Source organism: Chiloscyllium punctatum, chromosome 28 (assembly GCF_047496795.1).
Source record: "Chiloscyllium punctatum isolate Juve2018m chromosome 28, sChiPun1.3, whole genome shotgun sequence".
Lineage (NCBI taxonomy): Eukaryota > Metazoa > Chordata > Chondrichthyes > Orectolobiformes > Hemiscylliidae > Chiloscyllium > Chiloscyllium punctatum.
The window spans coordinates 63828301-63850235 of record NC_092766.1 but is presented as its reverse complement, the minus strand read 5'-3'; positions in this window follow the sequence as shown (position 1 = coordinate 63850235).

Here is a 21935-nt window from a genome sequence, read left to right as displayed (position 1 = left end):
GGGCATCAGTGAGATGGTAAATCACTCCAGCCATGTTGGTTTGGAGAATTGGGCTGGCATTGAATGAGTGGAATACTATGAGATTGAGTGGGTAGTTAATGAGGTGAGTTCGATACGATAGCACCAAGAAACTAGCTCAGCCTCGTACAGACAATCCCCCGTCACACTCAATAAAAATGTCACTGAGACAAATTATTGTTAGGTGCAGCCCAATGAGTCAAAGATTCTGCTGACCTCACACCCATTTACAAAGTTGCAGGACAAATGTTCATCCAAAACTCTCCATCATCTTTACTAACACCAATGTCCCCTTCATCTATCTTTAAAGGAATAGAGGCTCGTGTTGCAGAATGCTGTCGAAATATCTTCATTTCAGCATTTTGAAATCTGTACTCTTGCATGAAATTGTCTCTCAATCTCTCCTTCTCTTCTTTCCCATTATCCTTTTGACTGTTGCTAGTTAAACTGATTTCCCCGCCAACTCACTCTGGCAGGCACTAGGGAATACGGATTAGGGAATAAGGACTCTGTATCAGAGTGATAATATAACTAGACGGGTAATTCAGAGGCACGGGCTGTGACTACAAGGCAGTGTTTAAAATCCTACCACAGCCCATATCAGATCTTAAATTCGAATGACAAAACTTGGAATGAAATCTAATTTCACTCGTGGAAACCAGAAACCGTCAGGATTTATTTTTATTATTTGACTGGTAGTCTTTGGTAAAGAAATTTTACATTATTACCCAGTCTGAACTCAGTGTGACTTCATACCCACAACAAAATTGTGGACTCCATTTTGTCTTGACAAATGGCTGCGTCGTCAAGGACAATGAGTGATGGACAACAAATGCTGCCTTTGCCCGTGATGCTGGCGTCCCGTGAAACAGCAGCATTAAAGGTGAAATAAACCAAGGAACGGTGGGTGCTACAGATCGAAAATAAATTCTCCAGCGTCGGAAATTGTTGGAGAATCTCAGAAGGGATGGCAGCCTCTGTCAGGAGCAATGCAGATAACGGTTGGAGTCCAGTCACCCTGCTTCACAACTGAAAGCAAACATCAGGGATGGTTAGGTTGGAGGGAGATGTGGGGGCCAGGTTTAAATAGAATGGACGGAGAGATTGCAAGAAAAAGAGTGGAAAATAAATGAAAAGTGAGCAAAGGGATTGCTGATGATGAACTGAAATTAAAACAAAATGGCAAGATATTCTCACATTTCCGCATTTCCCAAATTCCTGAATATCACGTCCATTTTGATATGGCCCTGTTTTAAGTGAGTTAGGTTCCCTCTATCTCTCTTCTCTGAGTTTCATGATCAAATCCATTGGCAATACTGGTGCTGCCCTTATAGTTGCTGACATACAGAGAAAGGTAATGTTACACTGTCAAATGTTTCTTTGAGGAGAGAACGTTTACTGTTGGACTGTGCAGAGATGCAACGGTTTTCTCAACGAGGAAGAGAAACTCAGGAGTGGAAATAGTTTTCAAAACTGAATGCGTGCACCATGCGTGTGGGGAATTGACTTGTTCCTGACTTTGGAAAATCAGTGGAGTTTCAGTGGATGCTTATCTCGGGTTTGTCTTGTCAGCTGCTGGGTCTGGTTATCACACTCTGTACACTGCATTTACAGAGTGTCTGGGTCCATGGTGAACAAATGGAGATGAGGCTCCACAGAAGGGAAGCTCTATATATAGGAAGGAGCAAGACAGTGCACTATTCTCCCTGTGATTTCCCGGGACATTTGTCTAAGTTGGGCCAAGTGTAAGGTATGAGACCAGTTTGTTTAAAATTTGAGATGGTCACTCAGCTTTGTCCCCTCGTTCAGCATACCATGTAGCTTCACACCAGTGACAGGACTATGCTGATGCTGACCATGAATTAAACTGGATTAATTCTGGAACTTTCCAGGCAGGAGCGAATATCATATCCATCATCACCGAAGTTCAGTCCTCTGATGCATTGACTGACTGACAGAAGCCACCTTTCCGCTGAGAGCAATATATTGAGTCCATCTCCCTGAGGAAAATGAGTAAAAGCAGGAAATTCTGGAAGCCAAAATGTGTTTTATGGAAAAAATCATAATCATCTGTCTCTTCAGCTGATAACCTTGCTGTTTTAACTCTCTGCTTTTCCACAAGAGTTTGCACTACTTCAGGCAATGAATCTTTGAAATCCTCGAAAATAATTATTTCTCTAAGTGCATCATAGATTTACTCTATTTTTAAAGTTCTTACCCATTTATCAAAATTACTTTCTTTGACCCTTTCTAACTCAATATAGGTTTGACAAGGGTCACACCTAAGGTTCCTGAAATGTTGTTTATAAGCTTCTGGCACAAGCTCATATGCACTTTCTTCACCACCTCATACCCCCCAGATACTTACTCTGATATTGTTGAGGATACCTCACTACCTCTACGTTTGGATCAACAAAACCCACATGGCCACTGGTCATTGCAATTGTTCAGCCACTTTTCCAAATGAAATGAAAAAGATTTCCATATCATACTCATCAAATTTAGGCAAGTATCTAAAAAGTATCTCACCAGGCTTTTGACTACCATGGGTTTGCTCATCCTCACGCTGTTGCAAACTAAGCTTACCTTCAGCCTTCATCACCATTGTTTGTAGCTGACTTTCCACTCAGTGTCCATCTCTGAAGCTCGAACGCTCACGCTTTTTGTTTCTCTCCTGATAAAGCCATTCTTTTTTTCCCTTTTCTCGATAAAACCAATTCATTTTCTTTGTTTCTCTTTTAATTTTAGTCATAACGCAAACTGCTTCATTTCTGCTTCGTACTGAAGCTGCTTTATTTGTGATTGGAGTTTAGCTGTTTCGACAGAACGCAATGGAGTTTCCAGTGAATTGGAATGCTGAGCTACTGCTGCAATCATCTCACCTTTCTTCACATTGGGAGGTAGCGTCAACTCCAGCTTGTCTACTTATTCCTGCAGCTTGGATTTACGTGCATTTTGTAAAACTCCCAAGGTCGATTGTCTCATCTCCAAAACACCATTTTTGACTGCAAGAGCTACTATTTTCTGAAGCTCTGTTTACTCACAAAATCAACACACAAGAAACGAGACTGTAAAACCTACCACTCGCTGTCTAAATTCGGCAAAGCCCCCCCCCCCCCCCCCCACCGCCCCTCCCCAATTTGTTATGGACCAGGCCCGACCCTTCAAATCATTTTTAAGCAGGTAGTCCAAACGTAACTTTGTGTATAGTTGATATTCTCGGAGTGAATTAGCTGGTCAGACTGCAGAGTTTTAAACACACAGACTTTATTTACCAAATTACGGCATGAAGCACATGAAACTGAAAGTAGAATACTAAGCGAAATTGCTTTATCCAACCAAGAGGCTATCCTGACTTTAGGATGTTTTTCCAAAATATTTGCAAGAATTGCAAAATAAAATTCTTTATCACAAAAAGTAAATCTGATACAAAAAGCTTACAGGTGATGAGGTCGGAAGAGAAGGAGGGGGAGAGCGTCCAATTTCAACAGTGACCCGAACTCAGATAACCCCCAAACGGAATCGATCTGCCCAGCTAGAGAGCCGGCCACGTCCGCTTGATTATACAAAGACTTGAATGCGTTCTGTCTGAGGCATTAACCAGTTAGGTATAAACAAAAGGACCCCAAATGAACCTTTCAAATCTCAGACATATTGGAATCATGGGTCATTTGGAACCACACTGAAGAAGAAAATTCAAGGATTATATATCTTTGTAGAAGGACTGGCTTAGTGACAACATATGACACATGTGGCTTTGGACTGAATACAAACAATGCAAGTCTTTCTGCTTTGAAGCCAATAAAGTGTGTTAAGGTGTTTGTGAGTTTATATTTAAAAAGGTGCTGAAGCGGATTGTGTGCTGAAGATACAAAATTGCCTCATTAGGTCAATGAAAGGAATGCCCAGTCAAATCCATATTTCCTGTATAATGGAGTGTCAATGTAGCCACTGTAAATATATTGGCTAGTGCCTGTTCTCGTCGAGGAGCGACCAGCACGGTAACAACATCTGGATTGTGGTTTTTGAGAGGGGTGGTGGTGGAGGTACAGGCGGTTACACTATTGCAAATGAACAACGCCTGTTTGTTCAGTGACTATGATTGATGCCAGTCTCCATGGATCTTAATGATGTCACTGGACGGTTTCCCTCTCCTATTAGTAAGGGGTTTCTTGCAATGCTTTATGCCATTGTATCAGCAGGTGCATCAAATCCGCCGCTAACAGTGATCAGCAGCTGCAGAGATAGGAAGAGGAGAGGTCGACATCTGAGAATAGTCTGGAATGTTCCATTAATGGATCAGAATCTACGAATATTAGACTGGAATGCTGAAACAATGGACAGGAGTTTGTCCTCCGGTCTTTTCTATCTTTCCTGGTATCAGTCGACTTTATCAGATTGGATATACGGTGTACTGTTGATTATTCAGACAGGTTACTATCCCATGCTCGCTATTGTTGGTGTTCCTGGTAAGTACCTACATCTCTATCCATTTACTAATCCCATAAACCATGGCGAACTTCCTTGCTATTTCTGTTACAATCGACAATGGTATTTGGCAAAGACTGCAAATGTCGTCTTCAGTTTAAAATGCAAATTCCATTCATTATCCACAAATTTCAGAACCGTCCACACTCGCGCCCTCACAAACACCTGAGAACAAGTTTGTTCACAATCCTGAAGAACATTTTTACCCGGAATTCATTTATGTCTCGGTATTCTGTCCATCATCAAACCTATCCACGATCAGCTCGATAATATTCCCAGTCACCATCTTGGCATCAGTGCTGACGCTTAATAAACCATTATTCATGCCTTTATGGTTACAGGTCTCCTCATGATTTCAGTTGCAAATATATCGATCACTACTTTGTTCTGGTCTCTAAAGTAACCTCATGATAGGGACGCTGTGTCAGTGTAATACTGTTGCAAGAAATGTAACTCAGAGGCACATGATAAAGGCACTGTTCACATCCTACCACAAATTATTTCAGAACGTAAATTCAAATTTCAAGAATTGGACATAAAATTATTTTTCAATAATTATGACCATAACATCACCAGCATTTAGTCTATAATTTTATCTATTTCACTGATGTCGTTTGGAACAGAAATCTAGTATTAAGACAGACATCAGACCCACAGTTATGTGCTTGGCTCTGTACTACCTTCAGGATTAAGCTCACAGTAAAGGGTCAACAAATACTGCACCTGTCAGCGATGCAGACATCCCATGTAATAAGAACAGTAAAGGTGAAATAACTCAAAGAATGATGCAAGAGATCAGAATCAAAAAGAACGAGAAAGTGCCAGAGAAACTGAGATTTGGCAGACTCAGATCGAGAGAAAAAAAGAATTGGCATTTTGAGTCCCATGACCAGACATCAGAAGTGTGCGCCGTTGGGAAATAGTGGGATTGATATTGGTGACAGGGACGTCTGTCGTAAAGGGGAGAAAGACTAAGTAGAATATTTAGAGAAAGGGAACGACAGAGGGAAAGAAGCAAACAAACGGATTTTTGATGATTAGCTGGGATGGAAAACAAACGAGATTAACCTTATTTATTTTTCTCCTGTTACCATATTACTGAAAACTGTGACCATGTAAGGTATACATCAGAGTTACCGCTTAAAGTGAGATATGTCGCTTTGTCTCTCTTCCCTGAGTGTAAACATATTCTTTTATTCATTAATAGGATGCTGGGCCAATATTTAATTCCCTTTCACCATTGTCCTTGAGAAGATATTTGTGAGCTTCCTTGCTGACCAGTGCAGTATGAGGGCAATAAGTAGTCAGTGCTTAGTTCTGTCCGGTTTCATTTCTTTGAGACTTTATAGTGACTGATATAACTGAATGGCTGGCTTGGCCATTTCAAACTGCAACTGAGAGTTAACCACATTGCTGTGGGTCTGGTGTCACATGTAAGCTCGATCAGGTGAAGATGTTGGATTTCATTCCCTGAAGGGCATGGGGGTGCCAGGTAGGACAATCGACAATGGTTCCATTGTTTTATTTGATTCTTAATTCCTGATATTTTATTGAATTCAAGTTCCAACATTTGTCGCGGTGGAATTCTAATCCGGGGTCTGCGTCATTACCTGGGTCCCTGAATTAATATTCCAGAGATCATACAGCTCGGCCATTGCCTCCTCAGCATCTACAACCATCTCCAATGTCAATAGTGATGATGCTGTTTGAGTGGTTTTGCTTCATAAGGCAAAGAAATAATTTGATAAACATATCATTATTTTGCATATTGTATTTATGAGAGGGCGAGATAATTGGAAGTGCTCCTGTTGAAAATGAGCTGAATGGATGTCCTTGGTCATGAGTCACTGACAGTAAGTTCATTGCAAAATTATTAAAGTGTAAGAGTGAAGCCATCTTTTTGCATTTGTAGAGTATTCTTGAGAAAGTACGTGGGACACTGTGAACAGATTTTCTCTCCATGATAATGAATGATTTCCTTGCGACATAGAGACAGAGTAAAGGAGTTTCACCAGACTAATCCCTGCAGTGATAGTACAGTGAGAAGAGTGTGAAGGAAATTAGTGTTCAATCTGTAATGCTACAAAAATAATTAAAACTGATTGCATTAAAACTTGAGCGTTATGGACTAACACTCATTATTTCCAAAACAAAACGTTGATAGAGTGAAATATAGTGTGTTTTCTGCAATACACGTCTTCACATTTGGATAAATATATAGATAGGCAACATTGACAACGATATGGGCCAAGTGCAGGGAAATGGGCTGAGCATAGATGGATACTTTGGTCAGCATGAACCAGTTTGGGCTAAAGGTCTGTCTCCGTGCTATAAGACTCTATGACACCATGATAATGTACATAGCTCTCTGGACACTGCGCCCCCCCACCCCACCCCACCATATTGGTTGAGCGGGAGGTCCAGGTCCTGAATGAACTCTCATCATCTCAATGTGCAGTTGGTGTGTAAGCCTGCACTGAACGTTATGTTTTTCACAAATCTGTCAGCAGTCGAATTCTGATAGATTTCGCCATTCCCACCAGCTACTGACCCCCGTACAGAACACTAGCCTATTTTTTTCTGCCACAAAGCTAGTTCTTTTTTTGATTTAAAAGCTGTTCCTTGGCTCATGGAGACCCTGTCTTTGATGTTTATCAGAGGGACAATAAAACGGGGCCTGACTCCAATCAGTCTCCTTTGGTACAGAGATGAAAAGGATTTCCAGAGGCCTTTTGCTTATATGTAAACAGATGAGGCTTCTGCGCTTCAACTTTAACCTGAAAGCATGTGCTCCATTTATACTGGTCTTTAAATGGAGTTTGCCTATTGTGACTGTTGTGTATATTTGGAACAGCATTATTAAGTCTATCTGCATAGGTTAAATTCAGTAGGGTTTCTTTATTCTGTTCTTTGTATTTCATTGTGTAATTTTTTGTCTTTTTGAATCCAGTTTTCTCTGTTTTAGAACCTAGTAGACAACCTCGCTAACTTCGTCGGGGTAATTTACATTGTGCACTTACCGAAACAAGTTGCAATGTTATGCTCTGGGCGGCCTACTTAAGAATGCTTTGAGTGGTCTAGCCCAGTCCATAACGGACAGGGGCTCTTTGCGGGAGTTCACACAGCGAGTGTGAGGTGATCGTGTCTTTATTTCGGGTGTTGGGTTTGTTGGGTAGATGAAGCTTTGGATAGCAATAGCTATTCCAGTCGCCAAACGTTTTCTGGATGTGGATGCAATGACTTTTGAAGGTTTGAAAAAAGTGTATAAGACCAAGCTGCAGGAATTAGCAGTGAAGCTGGAATTGGACCTGCCTGCTTCTGTGAGGGAAGGAGAGATACTTACAGCAGTAGCTCGTCAATTAAACTTGCTGGAGAAACCATCAGAATCTACACAGCTGGCAAGAATTCAATTGCAAAATAGGCAGCTTGAGTTAGCGGCGAGATATAAGGAAAGGGCAGCAGAAATGAAACAGTTAGAGTTACGTTTAAAAACAGAAGAGAAGGAAAACAGCAGCAGAAGAGATGGAAAAAGAGAAAGCAGCAGAGGAGAAAGAAAGAGAGAGCTTTTGAACAGCAAAAACTGACACTTTAAAAAGGAAAGTCAGCGTAAAGGAACTGGAGATAAAGGTTGAGGGTAGGGTTTGTAAGGAAATGAGTGAGGATGAGCAAACCCCTGGTAGTCAGAAGCCTATTCTCAGTCAAGCATTGCCTAAGTTTGATGGGAAGGATATGGAAGGCTTTTTCAACTCACTTGAAAAAGTGGTTTGACAAATGCAATGGCCAGAGTCAATGTGGGCTTTGTTCATCCAAACGAAACTTTTAGGTAAGGCTAGTGAGGCGTTCACATCCCTATCAGAGGACGGATCTGGTTTCTGGAATTTAATGAGGGATCCTGGTCAAAACTACATTGAGTTTGAAAAGATCAAACAGAGTAATTTTGATAGATGAATAGAAGCTTGAAAAAGCAAGCAATCCTATGTTGCACTTCGAGAGATAAGTAATTTGGAGAAATTCAAATAATCACTGCTTGAAGCAGTGCGACCTCATGTGTATAAAAAGAGAGTTAAAACAGCAAAGTTATCAGCTAAAATGGCTGATGATTATCAGTTGGTCCATAAACTCAGTTTGGCTTCCAGAATCTATTTCAGTCCATGGGGGATAGAAGTTGGAGCAAGAAGGTATCCTCACGTGGAAAGGAAAAGGTGAAGACAATAAGGATAATTTACCACAGATTAATAAAGAAACCCTTGAGAGGGGCAAAGAAGTGATGGCTACCATTTCCTCATTAAGACATCATTTGTTAAGTAGTAACAGATGGGAATGCATTCACTATCTTTCTTGCGAAATGCCCCCGGTATTTTCATTGTAATAAAATGGGCCACACAAAATGACAGTGTTGGTGGGCTCGGAAAACTAGATGTAGGAAAACCAGACAACCCTGGAAAATTTGTTGGTCCAGTCACGAAAAACATAAGGGAAGTTAGACAACTGCCTCAGAGTGTACAAGATGATCAGACGTTGATCAAGGAATATGTGCCAAATATGCTTAAAATATACATACAAGGGTTAAGTTTATTCAGATAGGCCAGGAGTAATAGGTAAGGCCGTTCCAATATTGAAGGAGACAGAATCTTCTCAGTCTGAAACACTGAGGGATGAGAAGATATGCACGTCTGAGAGACTATTGCCAGAAAATGTGCTGGTAGCAAGAATTCATCGTGAGACAAAAAGTGCTCAGTTATGTAAAGGGAGAAGAGTCGCTAATGTGTGATAGGAATACTGGACCCCAAACTCTCAGCTCCAGGAATAAAATTTATCCTTGCAAATGATATAGCTGATTCGCTGGTAGGCGTGCTGCCTACTCTAGTTGAGAATCCAGTGGAGATGCAGGTAATGGAAGACGTGGAGAATGTTTATCCAGGAATATTCCCTGACTGTGTGATCACAGATCACAATGTTCAGGTTGATGCAGGAGGTATCAAAAGAAAGCTGATGTATAGTTATCCGAATCTTATTTTGATCAGATAAGTAGAGCAGAGAAGGAGCAAGTAGGAGAACATGCAAGTATTTTTAGCTCTGCTAAGTTGATTGACTTGCAGCAGAAAGAGGAGGAATTAAAACAGTTATTTCAAAAGGCATTCAGCAAGCAAGAAAGAAAGCATTTCTGTCTGTTATTACTGAACAAATTATGTCTTAATGAAGAAATAGAGACCACCACTATTTCAATCAGATCAGACATGGCAGAAATTCATAAAATTGCTTTGCCAGTTGGGTACAGAAAGGAGGTGCAGCGAATGGGACTTGAGCTCCAAGTTGGAGGTCATTTTGGGGTGAGGACAACACCAGCTAAAATAAAAGGATTTGTTCACAGGGCTGGACTATACAAAGATGTAGCTGAATTATACCAGACGTGTCAAACATTTCACGCAGACAGTAATAAAACTTGCAACTTTAATACCTATTCCAGCATTTGACGATCCTTTCTCAATAGTCTTGATTGACTGCGTAGGTCCCCTACCACAAACAAAAGGTGGGAATAAGTATTTATTAACAATAATGAATGTGTCGACGAGATATCCAGAGGCAATCTCATTATGCAACATCACAGCGAAAAAGGTTGGAGAAAAAAAAACAATATTTTTCCTCGATACGGACTACCAATAAAGATACAGTCAGATCAACGATCAAACTTCACATTCAAACTATTCAAGGAGGCGATGGATAACTTGGGAATAAAACAATTCAAATCTACTGCTCACTACCCTGAGTCACAGAGAGCACGAGAGAGATGACATCAAAAACTGAAGACCATGCTGAGCGTTTATGGTCAGGATTATCCAGATGTATGTGACAAGCAAATTCCTTTTGAACTTTAAGATCAGAGATGCACCGAATCAATCGACCAAATTCAGTCCATTTGAATTAATTTTTGGACAAGAACTAGGAGGACCATTAAAATTGATGAAGAATAATTTAATAAGTCAGAATTCAGAGGCCACCCATTTGGAGTATGTGTCAAATTTTAGAGAAAGATTAAATAGAGCTGGAGAGTTGGCTTGACAGAACTTAAAACTATCATAGCATACAATGAAACAGAAAGTGGATAAGAAATCACAAAATTACAATTTTGCAAGTGGGAATAAGGCATTGGTGTTCTTTCCAGTAACAGGTGAGCCTTTAAAAACAAGGTTTCGTGTACCTTATCAAATTGTTAAGAAATTTAGTGCGATGAACTATTTGCTAATGACTCCAGACAGGAAGAAATCTCACAAAGTGTGTCATGTGAATGTGCGCGAAAGATAGTTTGATAGTGAAAGAAAACAAGAGGAGAAGGTGTTCATGATTATAACTCAGAAGGAAGAACCACATTCAGAGGATTCTGAATGGGACATTCCTCAAATCAAATTGAACAATGAGAAAGTTTTCAAAAATTAGGATATATTATTGAGTTACCTTCCACAAGAAAGTCGAAATGACCTAAAAGATTTATTTTTAGCACTTTGGGATATATACAGAAGTAAACTGGGAAGTACTAGCATAATTGTGCATGATGTAGATATGGGCGATGCTGTTCTGATTAAGCAACATCCTTATAGGCATAACCCTCCAAAGCTGGCACAGGTTCAGAAAGAGATAGAGTGAATGCTCCAAGGTGGCATAATCGAAGTGAGTTACAGTGACTGGAACTCACCTATAGTCATGATGCCAAAGCCAGATGGTACCCCACAATCATGTGGGGACTATGACAAAGTCAACACTGTTACAAACCTAGCTAAAAGTGAATTTACGAAAGCCCAAGTCACGTTCCGAGGCCATGTTCTTAGAAATGGACCAATAGCCCCATGAGATACAAAAACGTAAGGAGTGGGAAAATTCCCACACCATTGACAAAAAGTAGTATTTCGGTTGCTGGGATTGACTGGTTTTTACTGAATGTTTGTGCCAAACTTTAGCAGTGTGGCTGCTCCACTCACCAAATTATTAAAAAAGGGCAAGAACTCTCAGTGGATAGCAAACTGTCAAAAGGCATTTCCCAGCCTAAAAACTTTGTTAACCACTGCCCACAGTATGAGCCCCACTGGATTACATGAAGCCTTTCAAGGTGCTATCGATGCCAGTGATGTGGGGGTCGGTGCGGTTCTCCTGCAGGGAGATGACGAGGGAAGCAAAAGATCCGTCAGATATTTTTCCAAGAAGTTGAACTTCATCAACAGAAATATTCAACAGTGGATAAAGAGAATTTAAGCTTGGTGTTGGCTTGACAACATTTCAGTGTTTATATCACCAGCGATGCATCTGAGAGAATTGTATACGCTGATAACAACCCATTCATATTTGCTGAAAAAAATAAGGACAAAAATGCCAGACTCTTTCGATGGAGCTTGTTATTGCAGCCATTCATTATGACAAGTGTGCATGTGGCATGTTCTGAAAATGTGTTTGAATGAGATATGGAGGCGTATGGTTGTAGGTGTACCACGGCCTGAATTTGCATGGGGTTGTGCATGTTTGCATGTTTACAGTTGCTATAGCCTTTTTTGACTACCAACTGGGTTTGAATGGTTAAAAATGCAGCCATCTTTTGGTATTAATTTTTAAGGGGGGAGCCGACACAAAGCTAGTCCCTTTTTTGTCAAGAAGCTTTTTCTTGGCTCAGGTGGACTCTGTCCTTGATTTTTTCAGAGGGACAACAAAAAGGGGCCTGATTCTGGTCAGTCTGGCTTGGTAAAGAGACTAAATGGATTTTCAGTGGCCTTTTGTTTATCTGTAAACAGTTGAGACTTCAGGCCAAAGCGGTTGTGCTTTAGAAGTTGACCTGTATAATGAAAGGGGAGTATTGAGCTCATTTAGCTGAACTAGCTGAGCTGAGCTGAGCTGAGCAGCTTTCAGTTGAGTCTTGAACTGGAATGTTCAACAGAGAGCTTTGTGGAAAATCTCTCTTTTTTCTGCCCTTCAACTTCAACCTGTAAGCTTGTGTTCCAATTTATACTGGTTTTCAAAGCGAGTTTGCGTATTCGAACTGTTATGTGCATTCGGAACAGAATAATTACGTCTAGCTGGATCGGTGGAGTTCTGTAGAGGTACTTTATTCTGTTCTTTGTGTTTGATTGTGTACTTTTGTGAATAAAGCTTTTGTCTGTTTTAAAATCCAGTAGTCAACATAGCTAAACTACACCACGTAATTTTCATTGTACACTTATTGAAACAAATTGCAAAGGTATGCTCTGGGCTGTTTGCTTAAGAATGTTTGGAGTGATCTAGACTCGTCCATAACATCACGGTGATGGAAGAGGCCTCTTTGGAACTTGTAACAAATCATTCACTTTCCCTCCTCACGGTCAGCAAACGATGTTAACATAACACGTGTGTAGCATTAGCAATGGAGCCAGGAGGAACAACATGGAGCAGTAGGCCTGTGCAGTCTCTGTTTCATTAGTTTGTCATGTTGCAGCATCAAAGACATCCTCCTGTTTCAGTATCACCGTTTGGAGGGGCTGAATGGTTACTTCTTTTTGATGTGTCAGTGTCTCGAGTGTCTCGAGAACACTGAGTTCTCCAATTTCAAATAACTTCCCTTCCAATCTGCTGACTCCCTTCCCAATCCCTCCCACTCGCTTCCTAGCCCATCCATCTCCCTTCCATTCCTCTGATACACCCTTCTTCCAGCTTCCAACTGGCTTCGACGTGTAATACCCAGCCAAAGTGAACATTCCGGGTCACATCATCAATTACGTTTAAACGGTTTTATGCATGAACTTCCGGGCACAAAGCCATGCGTACTATTCCTAATCAGACCCTGCCTTTCCAAATGCATATACATCTTATTCATTGGTATCTTCTCCAGTAATGTACCTACCAATGATGTTAAACATACTGGTCTATAGTTCCCAGACATTTCTTTTACACATCTTTTTGAATAAAGGCACAGCATTTGTTAACCTCAAGTCTTCCAGAATCTCAAATTTGGTTAATGGTGATAAAAAGTTTTAACCAGGGTCCCCGCAAGTTCTTCTCTAGCTCCTTGCAGTGTTCATGGATATACTTGTTAAGGACCGCGAGATTAATCCACCGTCAAACATCCTTGTGGGCCCAATACCTCCTCTACTGTAATATGGATTGCCCCTAAGATATTATCACTAACTTCCTCAAGTTCCTAAGTATTTATGTCTTTCTCCACGGTACCTACATTGAAGAAATAGTTGTTGAGGACCTCGTCCATCTCTTATGGTTCTACACATATATGTCCAGTTTGGTATTTGAGGGGTCCTATTCTCTCACTAATTATTGCTTTCCTTTCATACTCTTAAAGTACGTCTTTGGATTCATCCTAATTTTCTCAGCCAAGGTTCTTTCGCACCTTTGTCCCCTTCTTGATTTCCATCAGAGGTAGACTCCTATATCCCTTATATGCTGCCAGGGATTCCCTTGATTCCAGTTGCCTGTACCTGAGCCACGCATTCCCCTTTTTTCAGTCATAGCCTAAATATCTCTTGTCATGCTATGTTCCCCATTCCTGCCAACCTTGCCCTTCTGTGTCACAGGAACATAAAAACCATTGAACTATAGCTATCTCACGTTTAAAGGCCTCCCACTCGCCAGGGGACCATTCACCTGCAAACATACTACTCCAGTTGACCCCTGCAAGCTTCTGTCTAATCCTATCAACATTCACCTTGCCCCAATTTCGAACTTGAGCCTCTCCATAGTTTTGTCCCTCTCCATAGCTATTTGAAAATTAATAGAACGATGGTCACTGGTCCCAAAGTGCTCTCCTACTGTCACCTCAGTCACCTGTCCTGCTCTGTTTCTCAAGAGTTGTTCGAGTTTTGACCCTTCCCAAGTAGGACTCTCTACATACTGCTTGAGGAAACTTTCCTGAACACACTTATCGGATTCCACTCCATCAAATTCCTTAATGCTCCGGCAGTCTCAGTCTGCTACAAAAATTAAAATCCACTGTTATGACAACCACATTGCTCCTGCATGTCTCCCTTCTCCATGCATATTTGTTACTCTAATTCACGTTGGCTATTTGAAGGCCTATAGTACAACCCATTGACGTCATCATCCACTTCCTCCTTCTCAGCTCCATCCACAAAGCCTCACTGGTGATTGGTCAGTTACTTTATCTCTGATTACTGCTGTGATAATCCCCTTAATCAGAAATTCAACTCCTCCTCCCCTCCTTCCAGCATCCCTGTCCCGCCTAAAGCACCTGTACCCTGGAACGTTAAACAGACAGTCTTGTCCCTCGCTTAGCTATGTTTCTATAAAGGCTGTATTATCCCAATCACACCTTCCTTTCATCGCCATTAATTTATTGGTTTTACCTGCCAGCACTCTAGCATCAAAATAAATGCAGTTTAATCCAACAAGCAATCCTTGCTCCCTGTCGTTTTCCAGCCTAACTTGTCTCTTCACTTTACTGTTTCTGATTACTGTATCTCCTCGCAGCCTCGCACTTGACTCCCTGATTATGAAATTACCCAGCTCGCCAATATAGTTTAAACCCTCCCTTGTAGCACTAGCAAAATTCACCAACAAGATATTGGTCTCCTCCCCATTGCATGTGCCACCTGCATCTCCTGATCAGGTCAACCCTGTCACAGAAAAGACCCCAATGAGCTAAACATGTGAATCTCTCTGGCCCCACCCCCACACCAATTCTTTAGTTACTTAATTATCTGCCATATCCTCCTGTTCTTACTATCATTAGCTCATCCCACTGGAAGTAATCAGCAGATTACCACCTTCAAGGTCCTAGTTTTTAAATTTTCTCCTAGCTCTCAGTAATCACTCTGTAGGACCTCATTCCTATGTCTACCTGTGTCATTTGTGCCAATGTGCACAATGACTTCTGGCTGCTCCCCCTCCCCCTTGAGAATGTTCTGCAGCTACTCGGAGACATCCTGGCACCTGGGAGGTAACACACCATCCTGGATTCCCGTTTGAGGCCACGGAATCTCCGATCTGTCCCTCTATCAATCGACTCTCCTATCTCTAAGGTCCTGTTTACCGTTACCCTTTCCTACTGTGCCCCAGAGTCAATGGTAATGCCACCAACCTGGCTACTGCTGCTTTTCCATGAACCGTCATTCCCCTGAACAGTATACAAAACGGTGTGCTTGCTTTCGACAGGAATGGCCACAGGAGATTCCTGCACTCTCTGCCTACTCCGTTCGCCATTCCAGGTCGTCGCCCACCTCCTCTCTTTCTTGAACACAACAGGAAGCAAGGACTGCCTGTTGGATTAAAATGCCTTTATTTAAATTCAACAGGACTGACAGGTAAACCTGATGAAGTCATGGCATGAATCTTTCCGTGGAACTGGGATATTATAGTCATTGCAGAAACATAATTGTGTGGGTTTTGGGTGTGACCACAACAAGAAAGCTCTTATCTATGAAGTTCTCAGTATCTCGGATGATCCTAAATACATTCAGCTCCAGATCCCGAACACGGTCTCCCAGGAGTTGAAGCTGGGTTCACTTTCCACACGTGTAGCCTTCAGGGAATAGTGGAAATTTACCTGAGATCCCACATCCTGTAGGAGGAACGTGCAATTATCCTAACTGCTATTACCACTGCTGCAACACTAAAGCTTTACTTGAGCTTCTCTGTAGGTTTTGCTGAGCTGTTGTTTTGCAAAACATCTTGAGCTAAACATTACTACTGACTCTTGGTACCAGAAGTGTGTCTCAACCCCTTCGCACTTACTTTTGGTTAGGGAAAGATGGAGACACTGCAATGATGTAGCACTTGAGCTTTAAGCACTCCTTGACACCTTACCACTAACTACCTGCTCTCCAGCCAAAGTCACTGCTTGGTCTTGGAGGGTGTCTGACTGAGGTCTTCCTCTTGGTAGTGCTGACTGTGCTGATGCTAATCTTCATACCGACAGCCAATCCGCATTGTCACAATCCCTTGGTCCTTTCTGTCCAATTGTACTGCACTTATGAATTCCTGGAATCCGTCGACTGCATTCCAAACTGTGTCTCACTCCATAGCGAGAGAGGTTGACGTTCCAGTGAATACAAGGCTATTGTAAAAATGATACAATTCGACATAGGGACAACAGTATTTCTGTCCGCTCACTGAGTCTGCTTTTCCACTCAATTTGATGAGATCTATTTTGATAATAACCCATTCCACTTCTCTACATTTTCCCCATAAACCTTGAATAAAAATCAGTCTGCCTCAACCCTGTTAATATTTAATGAGCCAGCCTCAACAGCGCACAGAATCTTCTACAATTTTTCCCTCTCACTGATGTGACACATGTTGGTCTTTAACCCCATGCGGTATTTCTAGCACTCTGTTTGAAAGTTGTACCAATATTAGATATTATCCTGTCCTATCACATCTTCTCTGTGGCCAGTGGCAAAACAAAAATGAAAGGATTAGAGACTGTAATCTCCTCACTCGACTTCCACGTCAGCCTAAAATACAGCTCTTCCTGATCTGTGGATTTTCCCACTCTATATCCCGCATAAACTTCCAATTCTTCGTCAGCTTCTGTATCAATTCACTCAAGGATCACACGGTCTCGCTCCCTGAATGCAGGAACTCCTTCCTCAAACTGAAGACCGAAAGAAAGTCCCTGTTTAACATATTCTCTGGCTCCGTGCACCCCCTTGGTCCACAATACTCCCACTTCTCTCCCGCGTTATGTTTATTCCCCTTAATAAACCGAAAGAATGTCTTTGAATTCTTACTAATCTTACTCTCGAAGGTTTAATTCCCCGCCTCCACTTCTGCTCTTCTACTGAGTTTTTATGTTTAGCCCTTCACGTTCTATATTATTTTGGGACCTCCATTGACCTGCTCACTTTGTAACAGCTATAGGCTTCACTATCCTTTTTAATTCTGTTCGAAATTTGTGTCGACATCTGAGGTTCTCTTGGTTTGTTTTCCTAATTCATGCTGGGCCGACAATGTCATCAATTCCATTTTGATCAAGTGATCCCTCAACCCCCCGCCCCACGCTGTTCTGCTACAGTTTCAGCCAGAAGCAACTGCACTTTGGCCAAATCATGTTATATTTTTTCCTAAAGTCAGTCTCCAAATCCAAAAAGCTTTTATTTTTCAAACATTTTTGGGTCTTTTCCTTCGCAAACTCAAAACATATGAGTCACAGCCACTCGTCCTTTCATGCTCTCCCAATCTTGCCTGCAACAACTTATTGGCTTCTTTCCCCACAGTGAGGCCCAGCACAGCTCCGCCCATTGTTGTAACTGCTACACGTTCATATAAGGAGCTCTGTGGAATAATTTTCGAGGCATCTGTCCCCTCTAAAAATGTTATCACTGCCTGAATGAATGTTTGGAATTGAAATGCCTGAATATAATGATCCTATTGTTATATTAACACACCTCAGGAAATTGGTTTTATATAAGCTCCTGTACTTTCTTTTATCTGGGAGTCTACAATATATCCCCAGCGGTGTGCCTGTCATGGTTTTGATCCTGAGCTCTAACCACCAAGCCTCATTAGAAGATCCTTCTTACTGCAGCAACTGACTCCAAAATTAATAATGTGAAAGACTTCCTCTTTTACCACCTCTCCTGTCGTGCCTATAGTTCTTGTACCACTGGATATTGTATTGTCAGCCCTGACTTCCCTCAAACACATCTCTGTGATGGTAAAAATGTCACATTTACCCATTTCACCTTGTTACGTTATCATATCTCTCTGTCAGATAATATTCCCAGCATTGAGGTAAATGACATCCAGCCTGGATATAACACCTGGAATACGCTATGACGTATAGTTCTTCGGTCATTCATTGTTTGTTCTCAAGCTGCCCAATTCATGAACAAAACAGTTACTCTGGGAATGAATGAATATTTGTTGAATTGTAATTTCTCTTTTAATGAACGTATTCATCAAATGCAACTTTCCAGAAATAAACAGGCAGCTCCACATGCAATGAGTTTCTGCTGATTAATTCGCTGTTCAGTGTGCAGAGTGGACAGCTCTAAGTAATGGAGAAAGTGAGAACTGAAGGTCCTGGGGATCAGAATCGAAACGTGTGACGCTGGCAAAGCACAACCAGTGGGACAGCATCTGAGGAACATGAGAGTCAAAGCTTTGGGCATCAGCCCTTCATCAGGAAGGAATTGGTACCTTCCCATGCTTTCCATTTCACGATTGACAGGATATTGGGCATCATACGTGTTCCAGAAAGCAGCACTGTATATAGTCCTGAAATGGAAAGCAGTCAATCATTTGTTTGGACAGGGAGTAGACATTTTGAGGTGAAGTACTGATTAAATTCAAGTACAAACTCAAGAATTGATAAATCCCTTGGGCCAACCGGACAAAACCCGAAGTTACTACAGGAAGACAGGGAAGAGATTCCTGCGCCCTTGGCGATTATCTTTACATCCTCACTGTCGACTGGAGTAGTGCGAGATGATTGGAGGGTGGTAAATGTTACTCCTTGTTCAAGGAAGGTACTAGGGATTATCCTGAGAATTACAGACAGTCAGTCTTACATCAGTATTGCGCAAAGTATTGGAGGGGTTTTTGAGAGACAGAATTTATGATTACTTGGAAAACCATAGATTGATTAGAAATAGTCAGCATGGCTTTGTAAGGGGCAGGTCATGCCTCATAAAACTTATTAAAATTTTTGAGGATGGGATCAAACACAATGAAGAAGGAGGAGCAATGGATGTGGAATGCATGGATTTTAACAAGGCGTTTGATGATATTCCCCAAGGTAGGTATCGTCAGAAAGGAAGGAGGGATGGGATGCAAGGCAACCTGTCTGTCTGGATACAGAACTGGCTGGCACATAGAAGACACAATGTGGTGGTAAATGGGAAGTATTCAGTCTGGAACTCAGTGATCAGTGGTGTTTGGTTGGGATCAGTTCTGGGACCTCTGCTGTTTGTGATTTTTATAACTAACTTAGATGAGGAAGTGGAAGTGTAGGTTAGTAAGTCTGTCTATATAACAAATATTGTTGAAGTTGTGGATTGTATGGAGGGCTGTTGTCGTTTGAAATGGGACATTGACAGGATGCAAAACGGGGCTGATAAGTGACAGATGGAGTTCAATCTGGAAATGTGTGAAGCAATTCATTTTGGAAGGTCGAATTTGAATGCAGAAAAAAAGGCAGGATTCTTGCATTGTGGAGGAACAGGGTGATCTTGTTCGAGGTTATGCTGCAGCTCTTTGAAACCTGGTGAGATCACACTCAGAATATTGTGATCAGTTCTGGTCACCTCATTGTAGGAAGGATGTGGAAACTTTAATGAGGGTGCTGAGGAGATTTATCAGCATGCTAACAAAGAAGAGTTCAGGGCTTTTCTCATTGGAGCAAAGAAGGATGAGAGATGACTTGATAGATGTGTACAAAATGATGAGAGTCAAAGATAGAGTGGATTGCCAGAGACTTTTTTTCCCATAGTGGAAATATCTATCACGAAGGCGAAAAACTTTAATGTAATTGGAGGAAGGCTTAGTGGAGATGTCAGAGGTAGGTTCCTTACACAGAGAATGTTAAATGGGTGGAATGTACTGCTGGCAACTGTAGTAGAGTCAGCTGCATTGGGAATATATTAAGCGACTATTGGATTGGTAAATGAATGATAGCATAATGAAGGGTATGTAAGTTAATCTGATCTTAGAGTAGGAGAAAAAGGTTGGCTGGATGTCAAGGGCCGAAAGATCTGCATTGTGCTGTACTGTTCTGTGTTTCATGTTTCACCCAGCTTGAGGATTCTTATCAATTGTTGAATGTGTGAGGGAATGATGTGTGTGAGATCAGGAAGCTTTGTAGGGGCGTTAAGCCAAGTTGTCCACTTATGGTGTGCATTCTTACAGTCACGTGAGGACCAATACAATATGTGTGTGACGACCTACACCAGACAGAATCCGTCAAGTTCATTTATTGACGTGATGCTGGACTTGCAATTTACTGCTGTTTTCTTCAGATAAATTCTGTTGGGTGACCCATGTATTAATTTTTTTCCATCAACAGATATATGCAATTTCATTTTGATACTGATGAATGTGAAGGTGAAATTTGTTGGACACGGTTTCAGAGGTTTCATTGCAAGACACAGTGTGCTGCAGAATACTGTCAATGTCATAACGTCTTCGCCCAGTGCTTGGTCCAGGTCGCAGATGGTTGGAGTCTGGTGGGCAGGCCAGATGCCATCACCATAAGTAACTTGTGCGATGTGATTCTGACACTCCATGTACATTCATCTGCTCCCGAGTAAGGCTCAGACCGAAGATGGAGTCGAACTAATTTGTTGAGAACTAATGATTGAATGACTGCCCTGACCCAGGTGGAATTCTCTGCATTAATTTAAGAGCAGAACAATGTCTTACCCAGTATCACAGGCAGCTGTGACTGAATTCAAATCTTTCAAAATCTTTTTCCAATGTAGGTTATGATTGCAAACTGATCTGAAAAAAATCAGATATTTGCTATGTTTGTGAATTGTGATTCACAAAAATGTGAATTATCATTATTCAACCAAACAATTCTCTGAAAACAATTAGGTTGATATTATATTTATGTAAATAAAATATACTTTCCTGCCAACATTTTATGATACAAAAATAAAGAATGTATATTTTATAGAATATCGAACAAAGAACATGTTATCTGACTATAGTGCTGATCACATTTACATACTTTTGGATACATGAACACCAACTAACCACAAAAGGACATCATCCTTTCTCACTGGTATCTTCACATACGGACGAGGAAGGACACCACTTCGACTGGGATAATACATCCATCCTCGGACAACCCAAATCGAGGCACGCACGAGAATTCCTAGGAGCATGGCATTCCAACCAGAACTCTAACCACAAACTCATGGAGTTAGACCTGAACTACCACGCCTGAGAAAAGAAACAGGACGTGACTTCACCACAGGAAATAACATAACAGCAGGAAATGACATCACCAATGCAAAGAAACCCAAACATATAAATAGAAAGCAGGAATTTTCAGCATTGCTTCGTCTGAGGCCCACTAAAGATAAAGATGGTTAAAAATCTGGAAATGAACCTCCCAGCTCAACGAGCAAGCCTACATCCAAAACCTCAACCTGAGCTACAAATATTCTCAAAACTCGCAACAATTACATACTCATTGTCAGTATTCAAAAGAATACACCGTTGCTTCAATATATGGAAAGTCGTTGGCTTCTGAATGATTGTATTTTTCTAGTGAGAAAACGATTGATCTATCATATAGAAATAGCCTTCTTACACATTTATATATAATCAATCAGTTTAATTTCTCACTAAATGTGCAAGGTTCAGCTCTTTACCAACAATTGAAAAATGACTATAATTCAACATGAACAGAGAAAATTAGTCTGAATAAATGATTTGTGTTATTAAATTGAAGTGGACAATCATTTGAAACCTTGCAATTTTTAGAATGAATGGTA